Source organism: Natator depressus, chromosome 15, assembly GCF_965152275.1.
Source record: "Natator depressus isolate rNatDep1 chromosome 15, rNatDep2.hap1, whole genome shotgun sequence".
NCBI classification, from domain to species: domain Eukaryota; kingdom Metazoa; phylum Chordata; order Testudines; family Cheloniidae; genus Natator; species Natator depressus.
Window position 1 is genome coordinate 22,777,140 of NC_134248.1, and position 27,149 is coordinate 22,804,288.

General features: G+C 42.7%; 1 long non-coding RNA gene across 2 annotated transcripts in view; it reads left to right on the forward strand.

The window, feature by feature from the left end:
* Positions 1 to 20,007: 20,007 nt before the first annotated feature.
* The window catches only part of LOC141999452 (uncharacterized), an 87,540-nt gene continuing 80,398 nt past the window's right edge, over positions 20,008 to 27,149 (forward strand). The window contains exons 1-2 of one of the 2 annotated variants that reach the window (XR_012642015.1): positions 20,008 to 20,025; positions 22,622 to 22,748. This is a non-coding gene — a long non-coding RNA (uncharacterized LOC141999452). Of the gene's footprint in view, positions 20,026 to 22,435; positions 22,749 to 27,149 lie in introns of those variants that run through there. The other variant, XR_012642014.1, reaches the window with a different exon arrangement.

A 27,149-nucleotide genomic window follows, 5' to 3' on the forward strand; every position in this document is an offset into this window, starting at 1 on the left:
TATGACATTCATTGCTCATGCTTACAATTGCAGTTGAATATTTTGTCAGGGTTCAGGGCTAATCCGGAGTGAATGGGAAGTCAGCCTCTAAGGTGCACAGTGGAGCTCCTTGATTGGAACCTCTAGGCTCTACCACAATACAAATAATGAATAATATTATCACTGTGTATGATTTGCTTCAGATATCTGTAGTAGAGCTAGCTGGAAAGTGGATTTTTCCATCCTGCAGGAAAATGAAATATTGAAATGAAATATTCCAAAATATTTTCTTTTGACCTTACAGAAAGATTGCATTTTGACTTTATCCTTTTGATGTGTATTGTCGTATGTGAACATTGAATGTATAGTGTAAAACTTGAAATGTTTCCACTTTAGATAGAACATAAACATTTAAATGATAAAGTCAAAATGAAACATTTTGATGTTATCAAAACAATACTCTCCCCAGAGAAAATTTTCAAGTGATGGATGCATTCCTGTGAAATGTTTAGGTTTTGTCAAATCAGCATTTTCTGGCACAAAACTGTCTGACTGGGACGTTTTCCAATCAGCTCAAATCTGTGACTGTGATTTCAGATTTTTTTTAATAGCCCGTTTTAGAAATGGGCCCTAACTGACATCACTTTTCCAACCCTCCCCCTAACAGATTCTGCAGGGTTGAATAGAACCTACGTCCAAACCATTTTTAGCTTTGGTTTTTTGAAACCACGGTAATATCTGTGTCCAAATAATATGCTGCTTTGCAGAGTTGTCTTTGCTATTGTACATAATGGTCTTTGAAGCTTCAGTTTATTTTGTCTCTATATTCTGTCTACCTATTATTAGAAATAAATAATAAAGTGAGCAAGTGTGGTTTAGATCATGAATCCTACCTCATAAAATATCTGTAAGAGCCAGGCTTTTATCATCTGGCTAGGTACTTAAGGAGCCTCATCACTGTAGTATCTAACTGCCTCACCAATGTTAACGGATTTTATTCTCTCACTGCCCCAGTGCGATTGAGAAGTATTATCATCATTTTATGGGTGGACGATTGAGGCACAGTCTAGATTAAATGACTTGCACGAGGTCATGGGAATGGAGTACGGGTCTCCTAAATCCCAGTCTAGAGACCAACCCATTCTGTCACCCTTTCATTCCAGTCTTCTTCCTTACATTCCCACATACACTGTGTCCTGGGTGATGCTTGTCGGTATTGCTTGGAGAGTTTTGTATTCTGTAGCTCTGGGGTGCTCTTGATGAAGAAGCTAGATTATTACAGATATGTACCAATCTGGGGACAGCATATTCTATCAGCTCTTGCAAACCTTAAGGTTCCACAATAAAACAAGAGCTACACACCTCTGCCAAGCCTCCCCATCCATTTTGCATTTAGCGTGCAGACGCTGCGATGTTTTATAGGCTGCATTTTCCTATGCTTTTTTAATCTTTCTTCATTAAGAGCCTCTGGTAATTTGCCTGCCAACAGCTTCTTCCATTAACACTACCCTTAGATTGAGTGTGTCTGAGGAAATGGATAATGGATGTTGTGCCATTTAATGGAATACCTGTCCCTCATCTACTCTAAGCCCATCGTGTGTGTCTTCTCCCCTCCCACCTTTCTGCTACTGCATTACTGGTGGGATGGCTCTCTGTGTGTGTGTGTGTGTATTGCATATTCCCCAGACGTTTATCCCAAGCCACTGCATGCTGTTTATTATTCAAAGGGGTTGCTTGTGCAGATGTTCCCATCCTTGTACCCTCTTGCCTCCCACTGTTCCTTTTTAATACACAAACGGATTGCATTGTTGTCTTATTTTGCTTCAAGAGAAATAAATCCCAAGCCAGTCTTGTTTTATTTCCTTATTCCCGGGAAATAGTTCATCCAAGCCTGGAGTCTTCTCTTCCTCTTTACCACCTTGTGCGCATGGTTTTTCCTGAGTTAGGTTAAGTCCAAATCCATGGAAGAAATAGGAAAATCTACATAGATGTCTTCCTGGTGTTTAAAAAAAAATACCCAAATGCAACCTTGTTAATATGATGCAGTCTGGTTAAATTGCATGCTACTTTAAGTGATCTACCCACGACACCCACATTTCAACTGTTGTTATTTAATATTTTATCTGTATACATCTGAGTCCCATTGTACAAGCATATAACTAAAAAGATATTTCCTGCCCCAAAGAGCTTACGGTCTAAGTTTAAGGTGAGAGACAACAGGTGCATGCACCAAACAGATGGGGGAATACAAGGTAAGAGTGAGACAATTGTGATCAACCTGATAAGCATTGGTCACAGCTCACCTGCTGCCTATATTGTCTAATTATAATGGTAGATCTACAGAGAAAGAGAGAAAGGGCTGGATAGAGAAGTATAATTAATGGTATGTAAAATGCTGAAAATATCACAGCACATCACATTAAAATGTTCACAGTTTCCTTCTGGGCCACATCAGGGTCCAGAAATTTGACTTTTTTTTTTTTTTTTGGCAAAAGTTTGTAGAAAGTAGAATCTCAGTATATGACTCTGCCTCCCTGAAGTGGTGAATGTCAAGGGATGACAACATGCTGTGTGAAGGATGATTTCATTTATTTTTAATTTGTTTGCCCTTAATTGTTCTCTAACTACCACTTTTCTCAGACTGACAGATAGCATGAAAAGGACACGCACAAGAAAACACCAAACACAGAATCTCCAAGAAGAAAATAAAGCCCTAATTCGGAAAGTGTTCCCACTTACATGAGCTGGTAGTATGTACTGATAACTGAATGCCCATTAGTCTCAATGTGTTCAAAAGGTTTTGATTCAGTTTTGCTTGTTTCTGTTGCAGACTTAAAATGGAATGAAACAATCTGGCTCCCAACGCTTCCTCACTACCTGCTGTTGCTCTCTTTCTAGATTAATGATTGCAACTAAGATCTTAATATTATAGCTTTGGTTTTTTTCATTTTACACCTCCCATGCACACTAACGCCTTCCGCTGTGACAGATGAAGGAGGAAGAATGAATACAGCCCCTGCGTAAGCAATATTCAAAGGTTGCGCAATTTTTGATCTAAGAAACATTTCTATGGGCAATGAGGTGTTAGCTAACGTTCCAAGTGATCTTCCCTGATTAGGCTGTCTTCAATAACTCTGTTCGAAATGGAAACCTCCTGGGTCCACAGCCATTTGGAAAGAAGGAAGGCTCCAAGATTCATCTCTGCTTATAGGTTTTTTATGGTTCGCAAAGTGTCTTGTCTGATATTCAAAATTACTGAATACAGAGTGAAGGATAGAGCTGTCCCGTTTGGTTTGGGGGGGGTTTTTTGGTTGGAAAATGACTGTTTTGTCAAAACTGAAACTTTTTCTGTGTAAGGGTCAGTTCTGACAAAACTTTTGTTGGGATGGAATTTCTGGTCAAAACCTGAGACAGACCCTTCTTCCCCTACCCCCCTCCACCCCCGCCACCACTCCAGTCTAGCCAGGTAGGCTAGTAGTTAGGGCCTGGGATATGGAAGACCCATGTTAAAGCCCTGCTCCAGATCGGGATCTCACATTTTCTAGGTGAGTATCCTAGTCACCAGACTAGTAACTATAATGAGGTGGGCTCTCCCTATCTGTTTTTTCGTTTGTTTGTTTTGTTTTTTTAAAGATGTTTCATCCGTATGTAGACCAGGAAAACTGTTTGAAATCTCAAAAACCAGAAAACTGGTTTTCACCCAGCTCTAGTGAAACACAGCCTCCGGGGAAGTTTGACCAAGAGATACAAAACCTGGTACACTAGCCCCTGAAACCTTGTGAACTCTAACACACTAACAGGCTTATATTTCAGCACAACCTTAAATGGGCCCAAAAGGCTATTGATGAAGAGTGTCTCACCCTTACCTCCTTTAACCGCCCTCCCTGTGGAAGTTCATTGTCATGTATTTAAAACTGTTTAAAATTGTACGCTGTCACTTTAAATTTCAGAGTTTTTCCTCGTCCTGTTTACAGGGTAGGGGCCTCTGTAGGGAAGGTGCAATCTGGGCCTAGCAGCAGTCAGTTTGCAGAAAGGCATCGGTCAAGGTTCATTCCCCACTCTGAACTCTAGGGTACAGATGTGGGGACCTGCATGTAAGACCCCCTAAGCTTATTCTTACCAGCTTAGGTTAAAAACTTCCCCAAGGTACAAACTTTGCCTTGTCCTTGAACAGTATGCTGGCACCACCAAGCGTTTTAAACAAAGAACAGGGAAAGAGACCACTTGGAGATGTCTTCCCCAAAAATATCCCCCCCAAGCCCTACACCCCCTTTCCTGGGGAAGGCTTGATAATAATCCTTACCAATTTGTACAGGTGAACACAGACACAAACCCTTGGATCTTAAGAACAATGAAAAATCAATCAGGTTCTTAAAAGAAGAATTTTAGTTAAAGAAAAGGTAAAAGAATCACTTCTGTAAAATCAGGATGGTAAATACCTTACAGGGTAGTCACATTCAAAACATAGAGAATCCCTCTGGGCAAAACCTTAAGTTAAAAAAAGACACAAAAACAGGAATATACATTCCCTTCAGCACAGCTTATTTTACAAGCCATTAAACAAAAGAAAATCTAACGAATTTTCTAGCTAGATTACTTACTAACTTTACAGGAGTTGTAAGGCTGCATTCCTGAGCTGTTCCCGGCAAAAGCATCACACAGACAGCCCAAACCCTTTGTTCCGCCCCTCCCCCCTCCAGATTTGAAAGACGCTTGTCCCCTCATTGGCCATTTTGGGTCAGGTGCCAGCAGGGTTACCTTAGCTTCTTAACCCTTTTGCTTCTGGCCAGGAGGGATTTTATAGCACTGTATACAGAAAGGTGGTTACCCTTCCCTTTATATTTATGACAGCATCTTAGAGTAACATGGGGTGATTGTGCTTCTCTGCCTTGGGGAGCAGCCTGCTTTGTCCCTTTCTGTTTTAGGGTTCTGGTGTATCATCATTTGGAATTCCAAGAAATAAAATAGCATCACGTTGCAACCTTCCAGCAAGAGTGCCACCTGTTTTTTATCTAACCTCTATCTCTCTTTGTATGCCTTGAACATAACATTCATGACACCAAAGACAGGTGTAGAATTAAACTTTTTACGAGAGCTGGACTCATAGGGACTGCTGCTGGAACCTTCAGACGTGGTGAAGAACGAGATCGTGATGCTGTGATGAGACCACAGTTTAGGGCTGGGGAGGGCTCAGGGAGACTGAGAGAAATAGAAACCCCAGAGGCTATGAATGAATGCCCAGTCCTCCCTGTTGTCTTTGCTTCAAATATAACACGTGCAATGAAAAAGGGGCAGAGAGGAGGGGACTGGCTGTTTGAAGGACACGCCTTCAAAACTGTGCTTTCATCTGCTTTCTCCCTTTGAAAAGCACCTGAAAGAGGGAGGGAGCAGTGGGTGAAGAGGGCAATGTTGGTCAAAGTGCCAAATTTTCTCCAGCCCCTACTGAGCAGCTGAGGCAGTGCAGCAGGAGGGAATGGACACTCAAACCGATGCCTCAAATTGTTTAAAGGGGGTTTCTTTTGACAAATCATCTGAGTAGAAGCCCATGTATGTAGCCTCTGTGAGGAGAAGGGAGGTATGTGCCTGCTGATTCAAGAGGGGGAGAGAGCATGTTGTTTGCTGGCTCAGAGGACGGGGGCATGGAGGGGGGGAGCATGTGGCTGTACAAAACACACCCCATGGCTGGGAACAATTGAATATCAGCTGTGTTTATTACTTACGTTCTGGGAGACCCAAACTGTTTTGGGGTGTGACCCATGAGGTCTTTTTCTGACCGTCCCAATATCATTTCCCCCTGTAAAGTAGCAGTACGTCTCTCCACCACCCTAGTTGAGCCCACTAGTTACGGTATTTGGTACTTCCTCTAGAATCAGTCACTTATGGAGTCAGCTGTCACAGCTCTGACTATTAGCTGTAGGAAGTTGTGGCCTCGGAACACCTTGTGGTTTCCTCTCCTGTGGTCATCCGTCTTGCATCATTCGCAGACCCTGTTGGCCTCGATATTCAATATGGAGCCTGAGATCTGAAGAGATCCCCAGAGAGGCCGCATTATGCTGCTGCTATTGATCACAAGACAAGGCCAGTATAGCTTGTATGTGTGCTTCATTTCCCCCCTCAGCCACTCCCTGCCTTTCGTTAGGTTTGTGAACCTGGCAAAGTTGGAACACATGTTCATGTCCCCTGAAAGCCTTGTATGGGCTTTCCCATGCTTGTCCAGAGGTGCACTGCTAAGGAAGAAGAAATCTCCCAGGATGCAGTTCACTTCTTGCCCTAAAACTTTCATTTTACCCAGAGAACACTTGGCCTACTGCTGCTTTCCCACCATATTCTTTTTTATCCCAGCTGCATTAATGATATGACAACTCTGGAATGCTCATGCCTGAGTTCCACAAGAGAATATGCCTCTCATGAAATCAGAATGCTTACTCAGCTAAGTTTTTATTCACGCCTCTGGCTTGCAGCCTGTATTGAAATGAAAATTCTGCAGGCCTGTCATCAGCCTTCATTTTGGATGGCGTAACACAAGTCTCTTTTAAAGCCTGAGATCTCCAGAGCTCAGATCCATTTTCACCGCCTTTGGCTTGTACAGAAATCGGCAAGAAGTGCAAATATTAATTAAAGAGACTCTGGACCAGATCCCTCTCTGGTGTAGATTGCTCGAGCTCCATTTAAGTCAATGGAGCTGTGTTGATTTGCACCAGCTGATTCCTAGATCTCCAGCTGGCGTAAACTGGTGTTGCTCCACTGATTTGATCCCCAGGTGAGGATCTTGCCAAGATGGTCTTGGAGCTAATACATAGCCTGTTGATTACCACCTGTTTTTAGGTAATAAAATTCTGACTTCAACAATAAATTTCATTCATGAGGATGACCTAGGAAGAGTAGCAATTCGATACAGAGCCTTTCACCTTTTGGTCTCCAGTTCCTAACCATACCAGGACATAGTGACGAAATGTTATCATATGACAGGCACATGTTAAATTACAAGTATCTTTGCTACAACGCCACCTCCACTTTTGACATTAATTGGCACCCATGTTGATAGTCAAAGCAACAAAGCCAATGACTGAATGGATGTGGAGCCAAAATTACCTCTTCATCTTCAGGTGTGGTTCCATCAGAATAGGATTGCTGTATGTTGGCAAGACAGCATGAAAGATATTACATTGCTGTTGACCATGTTATACTTGTTCAGTGGGTAAATGGAGGACATCAGTCTAGTACCCTTCACAAGCACTGAAGTCCTCCCAAATATAAGAATATTGAATTGAACCCAAACACTATTTATTTGGGTAGAAAAGCATCTTTTGAGCTAATTTGATACTCTCGAAAGCCGTGCATTATAACTCAATATTGCCATTTTATTAAGCCTTAATACTGATAGATTGTTTTAAGCCTATGCTGTGAATCTTTTGCAGATGAAACATTGCAACTGAAATATTTCAGTACCAAGACCTTTGTAGGGTTGGGGTTTTTTTGCACAGTGTTATCATTCATATGGTCTAGAGGACCTGAATGACTGAAAACCAGCAAGTAAATAAAGTCCTATCCATTATATACCCTAACAGCAGGCCTAGGGACTGAAGGATGAGGAGGAATATTTAAATCACCACGTGAAGCTAAACTGTGCTGTGTGGAATGAGTGAGTGAAATGACATTCTAATCAAATCTGACAGCACTATTGCATTGTAATTATAGACTGCCAGAGGCACTTTTTAGACTATCCGTACTTTTGGGGTAGTTTGCATCTAAATTAAAATTGAACTTCAAAGCAGTTAACTGGGGATGCATTTCCAAGGAGTTTAAAAAAAAAATAAAATGTGAAAGACACTAACTGATTAGCGTTATGTTCTGTACCAGCTGCTTGCTACTGTAAAAAAAAAAAAAAAAAAAAAAAAAAGAAAAGAAAGCAGCCATGTTGATAATCAGAAACGAGTATCCTGAATGCCATTAATTTTCTTCTGAATTATTTATGGGTTTTTTTGTTCCAATTGTGCAGTTCATTTTAAATGTTTATTTAGCATCCCCAAAAAGACTAAAAAGAGAGCTGGAAAAGCTCCAAAGAGCCGGCTAGTAGCAATGTGACTTTGTTTAGGTGTCCTCTTCTCAAAAGAACCGTGATCTACTTAATAGTAATAAATAAATCTTCCCACCCCATTTACAGTGGAACAACAGAGTAAACTGCTTTAAAAGAGAATCAGCTGGTTTGAGGAGGAAATGCCATGCAAATACGTGGATTTCTGAAAAAGGTAAAGCTCACAATTGCATACTGCAAACACCTGTCTGTCTGCTTTACAGATGTTCCGCCTGCAACTCCTTTTCTGATTAAATTTCTAGACAACGACCGCAAAAAGGAGTTTGTCTCTCCAAGATGTTTTCTCTTTGTTGTTATATTGCGGATCCACTAATTGGAAGCAACAGCCTAATTCTTGGGACTCGACCCTTCTATCAGATAGAGAGCATGCATCACTTGGCATATTGTAAGATCGGCTAGTGTTCTTGGACAGGCATGTGCTGTATCAAGATACATGGCAAGCAGGTTGTGTGTTGGAAGGAAGGGCTAGGTCATTAATCAAGACCTGTGTACAAACATGGGACAGTCTAATACAAGGGCAATATCTTTTGGATTCATTATTTCTTCTCCTTTCCTCTCTCTCTCTTTTTTTTAATCTCCTCTCCCTACATCTGTAAATAATCTTTCTTTTTGGTTTACAAGACTTTAGAAATTGCCATACTGCAACAGAGAAATAGCAAATCTAACCCAGTGTCCTACTTTCAGCAATGGCTAAAGCTGGATGCTTCAGAAGGAATGGAGTAAACTCCCATAATGTATCTAATTTGGCTACACTATGCCATAGGGCAGTGCTTCTCAACCCGTGGCCCACGGGCCACTTCTGGCCCAATCAGCACACAGCTGCGGCCCATGTGACATCCTCAGGGCCATACGGGTAGTATATATATTGTGGGGATGCGACCCACATAACACAGAGAGAGCTGCATATGCGGCCTACAATTATAAATAAATTGAGAACCACTGCCATAGGGGGGCATTTCTTCTTGACCACGAATGGTGATTAGCTTCTGCCTTGAAGCATGAAGCCTGATATTTCTTTGAATATCATCATAGTGAGCGTACAGTAATTGTAACTGATGAAAGACAGCACTCATATATAATCCAGGAATTTGTAGTCTCTAATGTCTACATTTCCAATACTCTTGCCTAGTATATTGAACTCTCCCAAAGTTTAATCTCAGAAGACTTTATTTAATTGGATAGATGCACAATTGTCCAGCTGTCCTATACAACGAGTGCTTATTCATGCAGACTAGTGTTCATGCAAAATTTGCACAAGCAAATTCAAGACCTGGGCTTGAAAATTTGGGGTTTAGTTTTTTTTGATCATTTGCTACTGAATTCCTAACCTGAAAGTCTGACTTCTGTGCTGATACATTGTTTTCCAGCCCACAAAGTGGTGTATTTACAATCTCTTAGGAAATGCAATTTTATCATAGTTTCATTGTTATTTTATTACAGAGGTCACTCTATGGATGTGTATTTGTGATTATTTATTCACGGTTAGACTAGGTGTGTAACTAATAGCACTGGGGAACTTTTTACATAGATACAAGCCTGCTAGATCAAACTCACTCTCAGGTCTGTAGCCTTCCATTTGCTAAGCCAGGACATTCATTCTCACAGAATTAGTGTGTTCAGAGTAGAGCTGGTCAGCAGCATTTTTCATGAAACATTTTGTGAAAAATATTTAATGTTTCTCATCAATATTTTGAAAATTGCAAAACCTTTCAGCCAGCTCTAGACACACTCCACGTCATTTTCAACCAGACACGCAACTGGGCATGCAAAACTATGCATGCAACATTTACCTAACTTACGTGTCCAGATCAAGTGTTTGCAGTTTGCCCAGTTTTTGCACCTGAGTTCACTGGTGTCAGTGAGAGCAGAATTTAACTCATAGTTTTCCACACCAAATTAGAAATTATTGTCCTTAAAAGAGCTGGGTTCTATAATCCTGACAAAGACAAAACTCATACACTTCAGTGGCAGCTTTGGTTGCACCAGGACTGCAGGTTTGAGTGCTAAGGTTTGAGTGCTAAGGTTGCGACTCCCATGCGTGCTTTGAATTCAATGGCACTACTCACTGTGTGTAAAGTTAAGCATGTGCATAAGTCTTTGCAGGAGCCTAAAAGTGCATCTGGATAGTTTTCTAGAGGGAAATCCATTGCTCATTAGATCTAGGTTCAGAGTCTGGTTATTAGTTAATGAACTCAGCTTCAATAGTTTGTGTGTGTGTGTGTGTGTGTGTGTATAAATTATATAATTTGTAAACTGCTGTCTCACTTTGCTCCTTTTGCTTTTCCTGTGAACTGCCATGGTTACACGCCTGGGTTTTATTTTTCATAATTCTAACAACGTGTTTTTCACAGTTTCGCTACAAATTGTAGCTGCGGGACTTCTTCTCACCCAGCGATGACAAGTTATTAAAGAAAAAGGCTTGAAGACATTTTGACTGAAAGCAGTTTTTCCCGTTTACCTCTTGACAACATATCAGCCACTCTCAGAATCAGGGGGAGGCAATTTTACAAAACCACTCTGCTCCCTTCTCCCATGTCTCACTGCACATGGAAATTCTGAGAGTTCCCCAGGAAATATAGCTCAGAGCTGACACCTAGACGTGCGTGCCAGCAGCTTGTAAATCTGAACCGACTCTGGGTGGTTTAGAAGGTTTGCCAGCTGTAGGCCAGGAAACTGATAGGATGGCTGCCTAATTGCAGGAACTGAACAGCCACCGTCAGCGAAGTCTCCTGCCTAGTCATAGGGATTATATTACAGATATGCTGGAGCACTGGGATGAGAAGCCATGTTCCGTCTAGAGCCAGAGCCTGACCCTGACCCCCAATTTCCCTTGCTTTGTACCAAGCCAGCAGCACCCCTCCCCAGCAAGCACGGCCCATTTTTGAGACAGTGCTAACTAACATACCAGGTTGCATGTGAACTTTTAGTGAGCGGGGGCTTCCACCTGGGCTACAGGGGCAGAAGGAGGCTAGCCCCTCTGGGAGGTCTTCTCCTTTTCTCATAACTCCTTCCTTACTCCTTAAACACTTCAAACACTTGAGCTTCCAGCAGCTTGGGTCCAGGGGTGGTGAGCAGGGCATTCTCTGTAACACATTTGATCACCTTTTTTTCTGATACCATTGCTGGATGGATAATGGGTGAATCCTTTCTAGTTTATCATGGTCCATTTCACTTGGTATAAAGTACCCCAGGTAAATGTTTATGTAGCAGCAGCTTGTAGCAGAAAGTGCCATTGAATGCATTCTGTAGCTTCACGGTAGTCACTCTGCGACACTTGAATTCAAGCTGCATTTTGTGATGGTGAGCTGGTGCTGTCCTGAAAAACACGGTGGATGAGGCAGTCCAGCCAAAGGGCATCAGAGAAGCTGGGATTCTTAAAGCCCAGTTGAACAGTACCAGTGACTAGGAAAGTCCTGGTTTCTGAGCGCTGCAGAGGGGGGCCCATGGGCAGAAGGGATGGAAGTGTTTCATTTCTTGCAGAAGGGCCGTATGCAGCAAGGCGCCACACTCATGACTTGATGCTTTCCATCTTTCCAACGGGCTCCTTACAGTGTCAGAAAGTCTCCTGAAGCTCCTGCTCCAGCTGCCATTGTCTCTTTTTGGAATGTGGGGTTAAGAATGACATGCATGGCCCTGTCCAGTGAGGAGGTGCAGCAAAGAGCCCTGTAGGCCGTGCATGTCTCTGGGATCTACTGCCATAAAGATGCCATCTGGGGGAAAGTGGTGGTACAAAACACCTATGCCTGCCTCTAGTGGGAAATTCTACCTGGGGCACATCTGTCTCTGCTGTCACAGGGGACTACATGAACTGTGGTGAATCAAACCCTAATCTTTGAGCAACATTATGCTGCACCTGGCGATGATGTGTCTCATGTATAATGCTCACTGCAAAAGCCTATTAATTCCCTTGAGTGTTGGGAAATGTCACTATGATCTGGTGGTCTCAGGTCAGAGGTGTGAGCCAAGAAGTTCTGAGATCTAATCCTGCCTCTGCCACTGACTGACTGTATAAATCACTTAAACTCTACCTCTGCTATTTTACAGCACTTTGAAAAAACAAAGGGCTATATTCTGCACAGTATGTGTAAAGTATTATGAGAAACATACCCCACTCTTAAAGGGAAACTCAGTAATATCGTACTACTTATATGCCCATAACTCTCAGGGGCTACTCAGAAAGAGCACTTCTGGACAACACCTCTCACATCCGAAGTCGGTCTTCAGTGCAGATCATAGACTCATAGAACTGGAAGGGACCTCGAGGGGTCATCTAGTCCAGTCCCCTGCACTCAAGGCAGGACTAAGTATGATCTAAACCATCCCTGACAAGTATTTGTCCAACCTGTGCTTAAAAATCCCCAATGACGGAGATTCCATAACCTCTCTAGGCAATTTATTCCAGTGCTTAACCACCCTGACAGTTAGGAAGTTTTTCCTAATGTCTAACCTAAATTGCCCTTGCTGAAATGTGAGCCCATTGCTTTTTGTCCTATCCTCAGAGGTTAAGAAGAACAATTTTTCTCCCTCCCCCATGTAACAACCTTTTACGTACTTGAAAACTGTTATCACGTCCCCTGTCAGTGTTCTCTTCTCCAGACTAAATTACTCCAGTTGAGGCCTATTCAGCGTGGAGTAGAGTGGAAGAATTACTTCTCGTGTCTTGCTTACAATACTCCTGCTAATACATCCCAGAATGATGTTTGCTTTTTTTGCAACAGCGTTACGCTGTTGACTCATATTTAGCTTGTGATCCACTGTGACCCCCAGATCCCTTTCCACAGTACTCCTTCCTAGGTAATCATTTCCTATTTTGTATGTGTGCAACTGATTGTTTCTTCCTAACTGGAATACTTTGCATTTGTCCTTATTGAATTTAATCCTGTTAACTTCAAACCATTTCTCCAGTTTGTCCAGATCATTTTTGAATTTTAATCCCAGTCTCCAAAGTACTGGCAACCCCTCCCAGCTTGGTATCGTCCGCAAACTTTATAAGTGTACTCTCCATGCCATAATCTAAATCATTGATGAAGATATTGAACAGAACCGGATCCAGAACCGATCCCTGTGGGACCCCACTCATTATGCCTTTCCAGCATGACTGTGAACCACTGATAACTGCTCTCTGGAAATGATTTTCCAACCAGTTATGCACCCACCTGGTGGTAGTCTATCCACCTGGATAGTCTGTCATTTCAACCATCCAATTCCATCTGAGAACTGCATATAGAAATGTAGGACTGGGAAAGATCTGGATAGGTCACCTATTCCATGTCCCTGAGCTGAGGCAGGACCAAGTATACCTATGAATGCCCCTATATGTTGGGGTCTCAAACAGTGTTTCCTAGGACTACCACATTTTAGAGGATGTACTTCTTAGAATGAGGGTAGAGGATGGGAGGGGCATCGGAGTTCAGAGTGCCAAGCGCATGGTAGGTAGGAAAATTGGTGGATACCTACAGGATCATCAGCCATTGTAAGTTCAGCCCATCTCTTAATTTGTCATTAGACATTTTCTCCATTGAACATATGTCGGGCCTGAAATGCAGAAGAAAGAGACACACAATCGGAAGAGGGAGCATAGCCTTTCTTTTAAGTATGGAAATTATTCTTCAAATGTCTTTGTTGACAGCTGGTGTGGCACAAAATAAACATAGGTCTATTTGCAAGTAAGCAAGAATTAGCATAAACAGCAGCTGCTGCATTACCAAAAAACATGTAACAATAAAGAATTTTTTCTGCCTTCAGAAACAAAGGTAGGTAAAGAGCCTGCATGAAGTAATGAGTTACTTAACCACCTGTTAAAGTTCTGAGCACCAGCAAAATGAAAGAGCCGTTTGCTGATGGCATAAGCATTTTTCTGGATCAGTTTTTCTAATTAAAACTGAATCTGTCCTTATGAAAGAAAAAAAAAAGCACTGAGGTGTTGAAAATGTTTCCCCCATAGATAAGTGGCATTTCTTTACTTGATTTTTAATTTTCTTTTTTCTTTGTCCAAACAATTGTCACTAATTCTCACAGGCACACTTGGGTGGGGTTTCTTAATGTTTCCTCCATCTATGTAGTATATAAAAGCCACATCAGGCCACCAAAACCTTTAATCATGCTTATGGCCAGATCTCATTCGGAAAGATACATTTATGGTCTTTTGTCTCCATTTCTTTCTGTGGTAAGAGCTGGTTAGTAGCCTACTCGACAACATTGTCATGTTTTAATAAAACCTAATGGCCCCAGACAGTGAAATGCAGAAGCAAGAGAGAAGAAACAAGTTTCAATGCACAACTTTAGATTAATCAAGCTTGATTTTATTGCTTTATCAGTTTTCAATTAAAGAAGGCTTTCCTATTCAGTTAACTTTCCCATAAAAATTGTGGATCCAGTTATCTGGAAGTGCAGTAGATTATTTAGTTGACACGGGTATTTTCTTATTTCACTAATAATTGCAAAGGTTGTACTGCTCCACATCAGTTATCAGTTTGTTTTCAATTTGCAGCTATATGTCTCCAAGTTTCTCTGATAGTAAAATAAAACGGGCGCACTCTAAATATTAACACTACTTAGAACTTGCATAGGTTTTGACATCTTCAAAGCGCTTTAGCAGCTAAAGCCAGATTCAAAGCACACTGAAGTCAACAGGAGTCTTCCCACTGACATCAGTGGTCTTGGATCAAATTGGCTTAGAGCCGAATTCTGATATCCATGCTCATCTGAGTAGCACCTTGCTCAGTGAGTAGCTCCATTAAAGTCAATGAGACAATTTGTGGAGTAATACTACTCAACCTGAATAAGGGCATCAGAGTGTAGCCCTAAAGTATTAATACTCGTGACACCCCCTGAAGTAGTATTACTACCCCAAATTTATAGATGGAAATATGGTCTAATGACTTATCATAGAAATGTAGGGCTAGAAGGGACCTCAAGATGATCTAGTTCCATCCTCCCAGACTGAGGCAGGACCAAGTAAACCTAGACCATCCCTGACAGTTGTTTGTATTACCGGGTCTGAAAAACTACAATGATGGGAGTTCTACAATCTTCCCTGGTAATCTAGTCCAGTACTTAACTGTCCTTATAGTGAGAAACTTTTTCCTAATATCTAACCTAAACGTCCCGTGGTGCAGATTAAGCAGACTATTTCTTGTCTTACCTTAAGTGGACATGGAGAACAATTGATCCCCATCCTCTTTACAACAGCCCTTCACATACTTGAAGACTATTATCAGCTCACGCCTCAGTCTTCTTTTCTCAAGACTAAACATGCCCATATTTAAACGTTTCCTTGCATACAGCATAGAGAAAGTCAATGTCCAAATGAGGCCTAGATCTCAGGAGCTCATGGCTCCCACTCTCATGTGCAGTTCACTAGACTGTGCCTCTTCTCTTGCTATATAAGATTTTAAAGTTTTCTATAGAGAGAGCCTGGGTTTTTCAAATAAAAGTGTTTTGCCAACCTGTCAGTAGTTTCTCTGGAAAAGGGGGATTATGCTTATATGGGGTATTTCTCAAAAGAAACATATTTTGTATTCAATCATAGTCCCATACTATAGATTTCTGATCTTACAGCTGTATTGTATCCTGAAGGTGGCTGTATTTCACAAGTGTATATTGTGATGATGGTGGAAGGAACACATCAGGATTTTTGGAGATAAAAATCACTATCAAGCAATTTGGGTCTCATAGATTTCTCACAGCTTTCATTAAGGTTTCTTCATATTAAACATTAAAATGGCTTTTATTTAAAGAGTAAAAAAATTCTGCTTTACTCCATTGTGGATGTGACAGCAACATCAAAAGTGGAGAGACCATTGTCATTTTTTACTGCAGCACTTTTCACAAAATTTTACTTCTCTATTCTTTCTGATATGGTATTTTGGAAGCTTCTATTTGACTTTCATCTCCGAAAAACTTGGTCTTCTATATCAGTCAGTCTTTCTATATATCTGCAGAGGGATGTGTGTATGTGAATGTATATAGGTACGCAAGAATGGAGAGACCTTGTTTCCACTGCAGAATGAAAGCAAATGTGTGAAGTCTTTCCACCACAAAGTAGAACTACCAGTGGTAAAAACTGATCAGTTTCACTTTGATTGGGGTTATTTTTATCTGTCTTTATTCACATTCTGAGTACCAGGCTGTGATACCTTTATTTACGTTTAGTAGTACCCTATGTGACAGAGCGACAATACCCTGCAATATCCTGTGTGGCAGTCTATATTATTATGGTCACCACTTTTACAAGACTATGATACATTTTGAACAAAGTATGCCTTGTGAGATATCATTTGAAATGTCATAATCTGCTAGACATTATTGTCCTGTTAAAATATTTCTATCAATGTTGTATGTAAAGTTATAAGTTTCTACTGTATAATATTGCTGTAACGAGTTAGAAAGGCAGACTCAAACCAGTTTTTCAGAGTCAAAGTCACACTGGCACTCCAGACAGGTGTTAAAAGAGCTATCACTGGCTTAAGCAGTCATTCTTCAGCAATGGGAAGGTGTAAATAAGAAATTTATATTTCATTACAGAAATGGTTCAACCCTCATGCCCACAAGAGACTATCTGTTGCCTGCATCTGAGTGGGAGTAACCCTCAAAGAGGTGGGTGATATAAAATGAAAGACAGTGGCTTCCACTTCACTCCTCCCGTCTCTCTACTCATGATATCAACAACTCTCAAAGAATTGAACTAAGGGGGAGTGGTCGCAGGCTGGAACAAGACCCAGCCTGTGAAATTTACAGCAGCATATGGTGAGACAAAACCTTTGCTTTTAAGGCCACGTAGCTTGTTAAATTAGGTAGTAGCTTACATATTACTCTTTTATTTTCTTTTGTAACCAATTCTGACTTTTATGCATCAATACTTGTAGTCACTTAAAATCTATTTGTAGTTAATAAACTTATCTTATTTTTTTATCTTAACCCATGTGCTTGGATTAAAGTGTGTGGGGAAACTCCATTTGGGATAGCAGGTCTGGTGCATATATAATTTTCCTTTGATGAAATGATAGAGTTTCTATGAGCTTGCATTGTTCAGAAGTGTGCTGGGCAGTACAAGACACACATTTCTGGGGGAAAGTCTGGGACTAGAGAATTTGCGGGTGTTGCTCTGCAGTTTAATTCGTGAGTGGCTACTAGCATTCAATATTGTGCAACTAGGAGTGAGTTTACATGCTAGACGCTGTGTATGAACAGGCCAGGAGTGGATGTTCATACAGCAAGCAGTGTAAGAAGCACCCCAGGTTGGACAACTGAGGGGACACAGCTGTTCAGCAGTCCAGATTGTACCCTGGGGAATGTCACATCCTGGTCAAACCTTATGGAATTAAGAGAAATTTTACTAAAATAAGTTAAACTTTATTGAATTAGGTTCAATACCTTTGCGGTCTAGTGTGTTAAAAATGCAATTGTGTATGTGTTATTGTAGAATTGTACATAACTTTTCTATGGGCAGGATTAATGCCATCTCTGGGAGATAAAAAGGAACTTCAAAGAACTTTTTGGGGACAATGCATGTGAAGTGGATTTCCTAGAAAATGCATGAAGGTGAGGGGAACGCAAATGTCCCACTTCAAATCCATACTTTTGAAGCTATGCCTGGGGTAGAAAAAACAGTTGTCTGCTAATTACCTGCTCTTGGAAACTCCATCTCAAAGACCCCTGAACTTTGTAAAGGGTGGACTAAACATGTCATGAGCAGACTTGTTCTGAGCTGAAGCTGTGATGAACTTGAAACCACTTTTACTGGGTGGGGTTTAGAAGGACTGTTCCTGCCAGAGCCCAGGGGGTGATATTAGCGAACGTATAGGGTCTTATATTCTTTTTTAGAGTGTTTTCTCCGTAGTGCTTTTACTAGAAGGAAAACCCATGCTTGTCTAGGAAGTGCTGCGTGGTAACTTATAACTGTTGGCAATTACGCTGTGTAATGAGTCTGAGGGGAGAGAGTAAGCAGGCCTGTTTAGGCACCCTGTCTCTGCTGAGAATAACACAGTGAAGGCAGGGAACTGTTCAGCCTAGAGATACCCCCAGCAGAAGGGAGCAAGATGCAGGTCTTCATCCAAGATAGGTGATGGCCGGGGGAGCAGGAAGCTGGAAGCCCTGCTGTACCATAGAGAGAGAGAGAGAGAGTACTGTTGCCGTTGCCCTGAACAAGTATCCACAAGGAAATCAGTGGAGCAACTCTAGGAGTAAGATGCCATTTATGGGAGTGAAGGTGTCCTAATCTAGCCTGCTGTAATTAGCAATGGCCAAATTAATTCGGCTTGAACAAGAACTGACCCAAGCCAGACACCAAAAACTGTACTGTTCTCGGTCATGTCTGCACCTCTGGATTCTGGCTGGGCCTGGAAGAGCTGAAATCTTAGCCAAGAGGCTGTTCTAGCAGGATTTCTAAACCAATTTTGCAGAACAAAAACGTTCATGCTGGGAAGAAAGATAGGCTTGTGGTTAAGGCATCAGACTGGGATGCAAGAGACCTAGGGTGAAATCCTGGTTCCATTGAAGTCCTTGACATTTTATCCTTGATTTCAATGGGGCCAGGATTTTAAACCTAGATTCAGTTTTACTGCAGACTCCTTGAGTGACCTTTCTCCATTCCATGTAGTCTTTCTGTGCCGCTGTTCCCCATCTGTACAGAGAACATCATAATGGTGTGTTGTGCTGATAAAGACATTAGTGGTGGTGAGGTGGTCAAATACTACAATGATGGCAGGCCCAGGGCCGGCTCCAGGCACCAGCGAACCAAGCAGGTGCCTGGGGCGGCAAATGTAAAGGGGTGGCAGGACGTCGGGCTCTGGGGCGGTGGCGGCGGTAATTTGGTGGCCACTCCGTCACAGTGCGTTTCGCGCTCGGCGGCAATTCGGCGGCAGGGACGTGACTCTCCTTCGCTCTGCCTCTGTGTTCGGCGGGCAGGATTCCACCTCCCCGTTCGGCAGCAAGTTTCGGGTTTTTTTTGCCACTTGGGGAGGCAAAAATGCTGGAGCCGGCCCTGGGCAGGCCACATAAGTAGACAGATATACAGTATTGGGGATTGCTCCTGCTTTGAGCAGGGGGTTGGACTAGATGACCTCCTGAGGTACCTCCCAACTCTAATATTCTATGATTCTATGATTGATAATGGGATTCAAAGATTAGGTTGTTCCTCCACACTGAGCCTTTTTCACATTCATTCACCACTGCTCTTAATATAGTTGCGCTGGGTGCTACTATGCTGATGCTCTTTTGGCTACATCTCCCCGCCCCCCTGTCTGCTGAGCGACATCTCACACATAAAACAGTTCTGCTCTTGGATCTCAAACAACCCAGCTCCGCCCAACCCCTCCTTCATTGCAGTGCTAAAAAATGAAAATCAAATATTGTTTTTTCCAAACCAATTTCTGTGCCAGTGGAGCTCCGCCAGATCTCTCAATTTATGAAAAAATTTCACACACTAGCGCATGTCTGAGAAATGTCGTCTCTACCTGTCAGTTTAGTCTTTGTGTTCAGTTAAATTCTAACTCCCAGGGCTCCTCCAGGTACAGTATCTGTAGCTGACAATATTACTTGGCTTATGCATTATGCATTCTCTCTCTCTCTCTCCACACGCATATTTCTGAAGAGAAAATGATAGATGACCAAAACCAGGGTGTTTTCCTACCGATGGAATGTGTGGGTAGTAGAAGGCTTTTGAGTGCATAGATCTAGAGGTGGGTGCCAGACAGCATCACAAAGGAAGACACATACATAGGGAACAGCCCTTATTTTCATGACTGTTGCAAGATGGCATATGATTTTTACAGAGCATGTTATGCTGTCCCACAGAGCTGGAAATCATTTCTCCCTGTCTGTTGTCTCCAGGGCTCCCTCTTCCACCGTGGATACTAGAAGTCCTGCGGTTTTTCTAACAACAATGTATGCCTCTCCGTTCTCAAAGTAGTTGCAGTGGTGGTGATTTGCATCTGACATCTTAGAAAAAGGTGGCTGTTATGAGGGGATTTGCTGAATTATTTGAAAGAATACATCAGGTTAGGGTGCGTGGAACAGGGCATCTGGCTTCTATTTTTTGTTCTGTTAATGACTTACTATGTAACTATGGACAAATCTCTGAATCGCTCAGTTTGCCTCTTTGCAAAATGGGTCTGACAAAATGTGCTGTTCATTGTTCTTTTTGGACCTTCGTCTAGTTGTCTACAGGAGGTGCGTATGCAGCTTTTATTACTGGAGTATTTGAGCACCTCCCAATCATTTATCTATTTATCCTCCCACTACCCCGTGAGGCAGGGGAAAATCCCATTTTACAGATAGGGAATTGCGTCAGAGAAAGATTAAGGCCCAGATTCTCAAAGGTATTTAGGTGTCTAACTCCCATTGAAATCAAGTGACAATGGCACACAGAAACTCAGAATTGAACCCCAATTTCTTGAGTCTGACTCCAGTGTATTAATGAGACCATCCTTCCTCCTGATGCTGCCGTTGGTTTTTTCCCCACTTTGGACTGAAAGATACTTGACTTTCAGAATCTCTTGATGCCAGCCATTTGAACAAAATCCTCATGCTATGTACCGTCCCCTGCTCCTGTGCCATCACTTCACTCTCTTTAGAGACCCAGAAAAGGGCTATGAGAAGTAGGGATCTCTCTGAACAGAGGCAACTTACACACATTGCAATGAGCGTACGTCTACTCTCCTTCTGGTGGTGATCAGAGTACAGACGCTGCATGCCCCCCTAGCACGGGTATAAGTAGCAGTGAAGATGAGTAGGCACTGTTTTGGCAAATGAAGATACCCAGACCCTTATAGCATGTCCTCTATATGGCTCTCCCCTCTACATGACCAAGCAGTGCCTCTCCCCGCCTGCACTGCCATTTTAGCAGCAGTGTCCTTTTGTCTCCCCACTGCCAGAGCCTTTCCCCACTGCCTCGTCCCTGCCAGAGCCTTTCCCTGGCATGTGTAGCTCCGTGCTACAGTGTGGATGCAGCTCGCTTTTCCCTGCAGTGCGTAGCTACATGGGCACTACACGGCACCGCCTGTGGTGTGCTGTGTAGATGTTACCTTAGTTTCCTCACGTTATGGCCTTTAATGCTTTGTGTGCCATCAGCTTTTTGTGCCAACCATCCATTTACCCTTCTGTCTAGTCCCTTTCCCATCAATAACTGCACTGGATGCTGGTAGCCTAATAGTTCTCTCTGTCTTTCTTTCTTTCTTTTTTTTTTAATAACAAAAACTAGTCCCCTGGTATCAGACCTCCCTGAGCTGGGAGTACGCGAGCCCCTTATCAATCTGCTTTCTCTATGAAACCCGTATTCTACAGGGATTCTAAAATCTATTATTCTCTCCTCTCTGCGTCTGGTGCTACAGACAGTCTGGAAGAGATACCACTTGAAAAGAGAGAGCAATGCCAATATGGTTTATGAATTCCTGGCACATTGCTTCACCCTGAAGGCTATATTAAGCAGCAAGGATTTTTAAAACAAAGACCTCTACTAACCTCACCACAGGCAGTGAATCTGCTGATATATTATTAATTTTATGCACTAACTTCAAATGATCTGACTAAAACACCACTTGTCTTCTCCTTGCACTTGCTTATCATATGACTGCTGCCCCTTCCAGAAATGTCACTTTCCTTCCTTCCCTTGCTGTTTTAAAATATATAAACTCTAACTCTATTTAAACCACAATAACCCAATTATCCTGCACAGAAATAGGGCTAAAGCCAAAAGAAAACCATTATAATCCCTACAATGAAAGTCCACAGCTAACAATTGAGAAAAGAATAAACACTATTCAAATTGTTACATGTTAAGATCTACATCATTTGTAGATAAGAAACAAATTTACATTTTAATGTTAAATATCTGGAAATACTACTTATGTCTTAAACTATCTGCTGAGTATTACATACTGACATGGCTACAACTGCAGTGCATACATAGAATAATTCCATTCACTAAGAATCTCATTCATAATTATATTGTCCAAAGGCAGCCTAAGAGTGGGTGAGAGGCATTTTCAATGGGAGAAATTGTATTTGGATCATAATCCAGATATTTAGGGTGGGATTTTCAAAAGAGCTCAGCATTGACCAAACTCTGCTCCCCCCAAATATTTTTTTTCTACCTTTAATAGCCTTGGTGCATTCATTTTCAGTTTTACAACAAGGGCTGGATCCTTCTGAAGTTCATGGGGGCAAGATTGGGCTGCAAATTTTGTTCCCTAAAGTCTTGTGGGTGGTTGCAGAAACCTGATACACTTGGAGAGCAGGGAAGAGGTTAATTCAGGTCATGAATGAGGTAGGAAGGGGACCAGCTGGGGCCAATTATGCCCCAAAGAGGCTTGGTGTGTGACCAGCCTGTGTTTGTTGAGGGAGGGAAGAAGGTAGTGCCTTTGGAGAAGGCTTGTGAAAGGATTCAAATGTACTGAGCAGTAGGCTTGAGCAAGTAGCAAAGGGAGAAGTGGGATGTGATTACTGGAGTGGCCTAGTTTTCAGGCAGTTTTTGCTTCTCTGGAGGGAGACTGGCTGAAGCAAGCCATCCTCTTTTTATTCCTTTGTTTTGTCTGGATTGGGGTGCAGAAACTTCTCATTTGTGGAACTCTTTTGAAACTGAGAAGGGGAGGACGTTTTCTGCTTTATCTTGAGGGACAAGCTACCCTACCTGCTGGAGAGACACTGAGGCAGCAACTTCACCATTCAGAAAGAGGTAAGGCACTGGCCCATACGTCTGTTACAAGGGTAGTTTAAAACCCTCTCTGATGTAGAATCAAAATGTTTCTCTTTCTCAGAAGACTGGAAAAAACATGGCATGGAGAGGGTACTAAGATGGAATTAAGTAGGAAAGGCCCTAAATGTACCTGGTTTTTAAATAAAAAAAAGAAAACAAAACAAAAAACTCCCAGGTTTATTCTAGGGTCTCTGTCATGGGTAGGATGCTAACAACTATTAAAAGTAAAATAGAACAGAATAAAACATTTCAAATTACAATTACCTTGACTATGCCACAAGTCTTAACAGTCAGTTTAAGAATGCCTCCTTTGAACAGCCATAGAATCCTAACCTTTACTGAGTCACTGCATGGTCTTGGCAAATGAGCTGAAGGAATGGTGATTTGTGTGTGACTTGTGTTAAGCTGCTCACCATGGCCAGTGTGAAGTGGTTTTCAAGAGTCTGAGCAGACTTTGGCTCAGCTGGGTGTTCATGTAGCTAATACAAGCACTATTCTCTCTTGGGAGTAAACTAACTCCTGAGTGTTTACTAAGGCCTTGCTTAAGAGAAAGCTACAGTGGCTTAACTCAAATCCATTTTAAAATTGATTTAGTTAAACTAGTGACTCTGGATAGTTTGTCTTAAACCAAGCCTATTTTATATTAAGCTAAGCCAAAATAAGTGTCATAGACATCAAGATTAGAAGGGACCATCATGATCATCTAGCTTGACCTTCTGCACATCGCAGGCTACAGAACCTCCCCTACCCACTCCAGTAGTAGGCCCAAAATCTCTGGCTGAGTTACTAAGTCTTCAAATCTTTACTTAAAGACTTCAAGTTACAGCAAATCCACCATTTACTCTATTTCAAACCAGCCAGTGTCCTATGGCCCGTGGCATAGAGGAAGGTGACCCCCGCCCCCCACACACAGACATTACCCTCCCCCCCCGCAGGGTCTCTGCCAGTCTGACGAGGGGGAAATTCCTTCCCAACCCCAGATATGTGATCAGTTTGACCCTGAGGATGTGGGCAAGATCCACAAACCAGGCACCCGGGAAAGAATTCTCTGTAGTAACTCAGAGCTCCCCACATCTACTGTTCCATCTTCAGCAGCTGAAGACATTTGCTAACCGCCATCATGGTTGGGCCATATGCCACTGTAGGCAATCTCATCAGATCATCAACTTATCAAGCTCAGTCTTAAAACAAGTTATGTTTTTTGCCCCCGCTACTCCCCTTGGAAGACCGGTCCAGAACTTCACTCCTCTGTCTAATTTCAAGCCTCGACTTATTGATGGCCAGTTTATCTCCATTTGTTCTTGTGCCAGTTTTAGCCCTTAAGTTGTGTCCACACAAGTGGTTGCAGTGGTTTAAAACCCTTTTTAGGCTGTACCTACACTAGAAGCTAGAGGTGGGATTCCCCTCGTGAGTAGAAATAACAGTGTAGCTGTGGAAGTGGCAGGGAGACACAGCTTACCTGTATGCGTACGTACCCTATGTACCCACTGGTTGCAGGTGGCTATGAACTCGTTAGCCGTGCTACCACAGCTACACTGCTATTTCTTCTCTCCTTAGCTCGATGAGAGCAAATGGTAGCTCATAGCATAGACATAGCCTTAGGTACACTCGTGCAACTTTCTCAAGTAGACAACCCTAAGTATTAGGGTATGTCTGCACTTAAAAAACACACAACCCTGTGGCCTGAGCCTGGGCCAACTGCCTTGACTCATGGGGCTTGCACTATGGGGTTAAGTAGCAATGTAGATACTTCCACTTGGGCTGGAGCTTGGGTTCTGAGACCTAGAGTGCGGGGAGGGTCTCAGAACCCAGACTCCAGCCCAAATGGGAATATCTATACTGCTGTTTTTAGCCCGCTACTGCGAGCCTGAGTCGGTTGATCCAGGCTCCAAGACGCCACTGCCAAGGGATTTTTGTTGTTTGCAGTGTAGGTGTACCATTAGATATAGAGGGGCTGGGCAGCAACTTTATCTCACTGATATTCTCTGCTCTTTGGATAGCCATCAGTGTATCTTCTGGGCACAGACAGGGCCTGCTACTGATGAAGCTATGGCTAGTTGCATCACTGTTTCAGTCTATTATAACCATCCTGGTAATATTTGCTAAATCAGGTTTTGATTGCCCTGTTGTACTAATAAAATATTGGTTTCCCCTCCACTCTCCTCCCTCTTGATCAGTGATAGCAAACAGCTTCCATGACTACTAATATGAAGTGCTATCCATCTTCAGTGCTGTACAGACCCTAACTAAACTAATCATGGGAGCTCGCTTTCCTGTGGGCATAGCAATAAAGTAAAAAAGTGACTGCCGTGTGAGTGGGACAGAAGAAAGAGGGCCATGTTTCAATAGGGACCTAACTGGGTGTGATACCTAGATTTCAGGAATGCAACTGGTGGCCAGGCTTACGGTGGCAAACACTGGCCTCCGTGCCTGATCAGTAAAGGCCTTTCCTACAACTCTGCATGTCCCATCATTTTATTACGAATAAAACAGTGACCAGTAGGCAATCATCATGCCTCTTAATGGCAGAGGCCAAAGACTGAATGGGCCACAGAGACATCCTACCATCTCTCGTTTAAAATTTTTCCTGCAAGTTAGGGGTCAAACACATTGGTAGAGCCATGGGTGGCAGGTATCATAGGCTGGGGAAGGCTGTGCCTTCCCAAACAGCCAGGTGTGGCTCCACCCATGCTCTGCCCCCAGGCACCCTCCTGGTTCCTGCTCTGGCTCTTCCCAGTTCCCCTGTGACATGGCTCCCTCTTGCATGGCCCCAGTGCTGGCCCTAGCCCGTGCCACCCGCCCTCCCTCCCGGTGCTGGGGAGGATGGGACCGCACCTCCCAGCGCTGGGGGCGCTAGCCTGGGGTGGGGGCCAGTGGCTGCCTTGAGGGGGCTCTGGGGTCCGGCGGGGCCTTGATTGAAGGGGCAAGGCTTCAGGCAGAAGGGGCTAGCCTCCCTGAGCCAGCGGTCCACACGCCGCCCGTGGGTAGAGCAATGTAGGGAACATTGCAGTGCTACTGCCAAGCCTGTTCTGTGGATAAGTGAAGGATCTCTGCTTCCAAGGCTATCAGAGGACACTTTCTACCAGCCCTGTGCTTCACTCCAATTTCTTAAAGAATAAGACTTGGTCTGATTCAGAGGAATCTACAGTACCTGACGCTTACTGACTCGTCTTTGGTCTAGAAACAGAAGTGAAAATTCCACAGGAGCCAGCATTATTTGTGAGATCACCAGGTCTTCCTGGTCTCTGAGTAGACTGGCCTAAAGCCAAAGCTGCAGAAGACAGTATAAATAATTGCTTTTGGGACCACTGGGGAGAGTTCAGCAGCAGGCCCCATTAAACTTTTAATAGGGTGCAGTGTGCCCATTGGCTGGTGTGGAAGGACCTCCCCAGTCATATCACTCTTCTGCTGCTAGCTCAAGAGTCCCCTATTTCCTCACATGTCCCTGGTATACAATTGGCCAAGATTAAGACTGCACTCCTACAGTGGAGCAAATCACAAGGGAGGAGGAAGACTCCTTGTGCCCTCTCCCGTCTCTTGCATGCTTATGCAGGACAAGGCGCAATATTGCCCATTAATATTTTGTTTTTTGGGGTTTTTTTTTTTCAAAGCCTAGGGGATTTTGGATGCCTAACTCTAGCTCCAATTAAATGAGTAATTAGGCATCAATTGTTTGAGCAACTTTGAAAATCCCAGTCATCATTCTCCATACAGATGGGCCTGGGCTGCCAAGTTCAGCTCTAGATCTGAACTTCTCTAGAGTTCAGCTGGGCTCCTGGGCTATATAAGTTTTGAGATGTTGCTCTTCATTGCTGTCATTAGACTCCTATCTTTGCCTGTTGAATAGGCTCTTAAGTTTCCCCCTTATAGTATGGTAATTATCCTCATCATATTAAAGTGCAGAAGAAACTTCAGTGAGGAAAATAAAAACAGACTGTACTCATGGTGGCAAACTTTTTATTTCCTTTAATGTTCTGTTTTTATGTCTTACTGCCTGGACCTATCCCACTAATAAGCTTTTAATGACTGTTCCCACTGATATCATAGTACTTCATTCTTTGCATGCCACCTTTATTTTCTGCAAGAAAAATCAATTAAGCACCATGCCTCCCTGACCCCTTCTTGTATTAAGGCTTATCCCAACAATTAGGATTGCATTATAGCATTCCATCTTTTTTAATTTTTGTTTTACAGACATTCCAGGAAGTCAGGTGTCAGTGCAAAGATTAACTTTATTGCAGCACAGCACATAGTTTAGCTCACATTGGTATGAAACCACTTCAGTGGTCTAATTACAATGCCTACATAATTCTTTTTTTTTTTTTAACAAGACTGACTTACTTTTGGGCCAGAGTTACTTTTGCAGTGGTTTGCTTGATA